Here is a 5171-nt window from a genome sequence, read left to right on the forward strand (position 1 = left end):
CCGTACTTTTAAAATATCCTCTCAATTAAGGACCCTAAAATGACATACCGAAATGTAACTACCTGTAGCTCAGGCCCTGAAGCAAGGATATGCATTTTCTTGGTACCTTTTGAAAGGAAACACTTTGAAGTTCGTGGAAATGTGAAAGGAATGTTGGAGAATATAACACATTAGATCTGGTAAAAGATAATACGAAGAAAAAACCAACCGTTCTTTTGCATTTTTTTGTAACACCATCTTTGAAATGCAAGAGAGAAGCCATAATGTATTATTCCAGCCTAGGTGCAATTTATATTTTGGCCACTAGATGGCATCCGTGCATATGCAAAGTTTTAGACTGATACAATAAACCATTGCATTTCTGTTCAAAATGTTGTATCAAGACTGCCCAAATGTGCCTTATTTGTTTATTAATAACAGCGCAGTTAGATTAACAAGAATTTAAGCTTTCTGCCAATATCAGATATGTCTATGTCCTGGGAAAGGTTCTTGTTACTTATAACCTCATGCTAATCGCATTAGCCTATGTTAGCTCAACCGTCTAGTGGAAGGGACACCGATCCCAAAATTGAACTAACAATTCAAGAGAAGAAAATATTTACCAAGTTGGGTAAAATAAAAAGTAATAATAAAAAGTAACACAATATGAATAAAAATAAAGGGGCCATATACAGGGGGTTTTGGGGTCAATGTAAATTGTCCGGTGGCAATTTTTAGGAATTGGTCAGCAGTCTAATGGCTTGGGGGTAGAAGCTGTTGAGGAGTCTTTTGGTGCTGGACTTGGTGCTCTGGTTCCGCTTGCCATGCGGTAGCAGAGAAAACGGTCTATAATTTGAGTGACTGGAGTCTCTGACACCTATTAAATAGGTCCTGGATGGGAGGCAGCTTGGCCCCAGTGATGTACTGGGCTGTTCCCACTACCCTCTGTAGCACCTTACGGTCAGATGCCGAGCAGTTTCCATACCAGGCGGTGATGCAACAGTATGCTCTCGATGCTGCAGCTGTTGAACCATTTGAGGATTGGGGGCCCATGCCAAATCTTTTCACTCTCCTGAGGGGGAAAAGGTTTTGTCATGCCCTCTTCACGACTGTCTTGGTATGTTTGGACCATGATAGTTCGTTGGTGATGTGGACACCAAGGAACTTGAAACGCTCCCCTACAGCCCCGTCGATGTTAGCGTACTCTGTATGTGGATAAATAGCGTACTCTGTTTATGGAGATGCATCTGCATTATAAGAAGTGACTATGTGTAGCATTGCATCTCAAAATGTCCTTGACAAAGTGATGGAATTTATCTGCAAGTGAGGAGCGTTATAGTGCTATCAAATCATGCTGTCCACCTGACATCATGAACAGATCCCCTCTCTCTCCTGGCCTGTGGATGAGTCTACCTTTCCCCTCTCTCCTTCCCGGTGGATGTGTCTACCTCTCCTCCAGGGCTGTGCACTGACCTTCGGTTGGGCATGCTGTAAAAATACATTTTTCCTTTTAGTTGTTTCATCTCATTTCTAAAATCAATTCAACTGAAAATGTGTGAATTCAACTGATATTGTTGGATAACAGGATTTTTCAGTCAACAATTCAGAAAAACGTTGCCCATTGAATTATACAATACATGTTGACTCAGCCATAATGAAATATTGGAATGTCTACAAACTACCTGTATGTTGGCGTCAAATTTGACATTTCAGGGGATCCACCATGTTTCTCGGTCCGATTCGGCGGTCATCTAAGCATGAATTTCAGTATTGGGTGATTACATTATCATTACCATACTTTGAGTCTGCATTAGAAACAGTTTCCATCAATATATGGTTTAAATTATAGCATAGCTAGCTAAATAACTGTGTCTTTTGAATTGCTAAGGCTAGTTAAGTAGTTGTTTTGCGATTCCCCAATACTGTCAGTGAATTCGTTGGGTAATTCAATTCAGTATTTTCAACATTGGGTGGGTACATTAACACACTTGGTTTTTATTAGTTTTGATTGATTTGCATAACACTATAACGTTTCCCTCACTAACTGATGTTAATTTGAATTGTGAGATGTACTGTTAGAGAGTTAGCTGACTAGCTGTTAGCTAGTTCAATCAGTCATGTTTAAGAATAGCTAGCTTAGGGTTAGTTAACATTTTATCCAGCCATGTATGACATTTTCATATTAAAATGTTTGCTAAGGTCTGTGAGTAACTTTAGATAACATTATAAAGCTAGGTTAGCTATAAAATTTAGATCTGAAAGGTTTGCTAAGGATGCTCTGGTTGATTGAGTTATCTACGTAAAATTAGATAACTAGCTAGCTAACATAACTCACAAAGAGCTAAGTTACTAACTCAAAAATATTTTAGAATGACAATATCACACATAGCTGGATAATGTTAACTAACCCTAAGCTAGCTAGCTAGCCAACTCTAACACATGGTTGGTTTAGCTAACAAACACATGCGATAAATGAATGTGAATTCACCTAGCTACTGAAGCACTTAATGTCATTAGCTAGCTACCTAGCTACCTAACTTCTATTCCAGTTAAATTAACCAATAATAGCTGTCTAGCTTTGTCTAATCTGCCTGCCATTCAGTAGTACCACTGTTGCTGCATATCTAGCTGGCCATATTGGTGTTGTAGCTAGTTCAATGTTTTTCTTCATCACCTACAAGTTCCGACGTTGAACCTTCTTTGTTTCTCAACAGGACCCTACATCAGGAGACAGAAGCATCAGTCGTACACAATTTCGTGGATGTTAAGAGGTGGAATTGTAAGTTCTGCACGTTTTCGTCAAGAAACTAATAACTCATAATCAGACATTACACACCAAGCCACAAGCACTACAGCAGGTCTTACCCTTTACCTTGCATCTACACACATACTGTGTATGTGTTCTTTCAAGACACAACTTATTCTAAAGAATCACTTGTCAAGGCAGCAATGGACAGTGACACATAGAACTCTATCAGAAGCAGTACATTTTCAAACACAGTGTGAATTATGTGACTTTCCTGAGCCCTGCAGCCTAACACAATGCATTGTTCATCTGGGGAGTCATCTGAGAAATAAGTAAACCGTCAAATGACATTTTCAACAATGTCCCTTTGAGTCTGTGTATTCCATTTTCTGAGCACACAAAAGTAGATATCGTTCCTCCTTTGCAGTCAAGAACATTAGAGCAGAGCTGATTTGTGATTCGAGTCTACCTGCTTTAATCAGTGTTACAATAGATAGTGATTTGCCTCCAGATGATGATGTTGAAACGGGAACAGATTATGAAGAGTCAGTTAAGCATAAACTTGCATCCCTATTTCCAATGTATGCTGGCCTTCTAACTGGGCATGCCATTTCAAGCCACCCATTGAAGTTGGAATGTGACTATTTTTTCTCTGGACATTTTGGATAACTCAATCAAAAAGGCCATTAAGAAGAAGTACAAAGATGTTACACTGGTGGCAAGAGATACAGATGCATCTCTAGCTGGGACAAAGTACTCTGAGGGAATGTTTGTGTCTTTTGGTAGCACAAGTGGACTAACAATCTCTCTCTCTCACTCTCTCTTTTCATCGTTGCAGAACTCCAACCAGAAAAGAAGAGCTGCTGTTTTTCTCTGCCTTCCACAATTCCTGGAACAGGATCCATCCAACTTCATCAAGATCTGCCAGGTGAGTGTAATCTGTATCTGTTTCTCTCTCTAACTCCCCATCGCTCTTGCAGTCTCTCTTTCTAACCCTATCCCTCTCGTTCAGCCCATTTCTATCGCTTTGTGTTAATGTGATTATATAAACAAATTAAAATGTTATCCTTCTTGCAGTCAATCATATTGCTTCGAGTCAAACTTGTGATTGATGACATCAGGAGAGTTGCAATTGAAAGTCTGCCAAAGACTGTGGAAGAACTGCAAGCTCAATTTGGAAGGTGACATCATACTTCAATTCGAAGATCGATTATTTTAGAACGAGTTGTGCAACTTGATCTTACTCTGTCACTAATACACACACTTTTTTTCTCTAATTCAGTTTCACTCAATAACACACTCTCTCGATCTCTCTCTCTCTTATCACTGCAGAACTCCAATCAGAATAGAGGAGCATAATAGACTTCTACCCATGTATCCACTGCTTGCCACACCATCAATACTCCCTATTTGCAGTACATAGCCTTGCCTGGTTCTATTGGGTTTCTCCCCAGGTAGGCCACAAATCAACCACATGGGTACATCTATGACCCAAAACCACCCTGCCTATTTGATGGTTCCTCCTAGCAAAATAATCACTCTAATTATCCAACCTTCCTTCCATGAGACCTGTACACAGTATCCCAACCATACCAATGTATGTAAGCTATAGGCTATTCTACTCACCCAGGACCCATTTAGGGTTGTCCCATTTTTTATAAAGTTACCTTCAGTGTTGTTAGTGAGATTGCTAGCGATCTTGCTCCTTGGTACCCGTCCTCTCAAATGCGGCCCTCACCCTCAACACTTGGCTTATATCTCATTCTCGGCCTTTAACAGGAAGTGAAACTGCTCCGCCCCCACTTCCCTTTTTTGCTTGCACAACCTCCTAATGCCGATATGGAATACAGGCCATCCTGTTGACAACGCAACCAGACCAACTGCGGCCCCTCCGCAGTATTAATATCACTTTAGTCCACTTTGTCAGCAGTTCTTGCACCCATCCGAAACTTATCTGGGCCCCCTCCTTTACTTTTGCCTTTACCTTTCTCCTCAACTCTTTCCATCACTGCATGCCCCCATAGCTCTATAACTGGACAGTCTCAGCCGTTCCACTGGTTCCACTCCTGAGCTACTTATTCACAGGTTGCATTAGTGTACATCCCATTAGAACCAACCCAGAACCAACAGTTTCCTTGCCACCACTCGCACCCAACCTCTACTGGCTATTTCCTTCCATCTGGTTTCCTCAGGTGCCCATTTCTTTATACGTTTCCCTCTAGTGTTCTTTAGACCAAAACGATCCAGCTTTCCTCTGGCTTATCCTAGAATGACCATATCTCTCTACTTAGCCATCACCCAGGGAGCTGGGCCTATGGTTGGAGCATAGGGAACTTTGAGTATTTGAGTTTCCCATGTATCCCCTGCTGAATTAACCGTGGCCAAATACTGATAGTTAGTCCAGTAATTATTCCTCCAATCCAGTTTATTCAGGCATGGTTACACA

The 5171-nt window shown here is 40.8% G+C and overlaps 1 long non-coding RNA gene across 1 annotated transcript; it reads right to left on the reverse strand.

Moving 5' to 3' along the window:
* Positions 1 to 393: 393 nt before the first annotated feature.
* LOC109888742 (uncharacterized) lies at positions 394 to 4493 on the reverse strand. Its single transcript, XR_002255192.2, has 3 exons — positions 4393 to 4493; positions 1662 to 1730; positions 394 to 1467 (listed from the first exon to the last, which is right to left on the reverse strand). It is a non-coding gene; the product is annotated as an uncharacterized LOC109888742 (long non-coding RNA).
* Between the last annotated feature and the right edge of the window lie 678 nt (positions 4494 to 5171).

The sequence above is a fragment of the Oncorhynchus kisutch genome, linkage group LG4 (assembly GCF_002021735.2).
Source record: "Oncorhynchus kisutch isolate 150728-3 linkage group LG4, Okis_V2, whole genome shotgun sequence".
NCBI classification, from domain to species: Eukaryota; Metazoa; Chordata; class Actinopteri; order Salmoniformes; family Salmonidae; genus Oncorhynchus; species Oncorhynchus kisutch.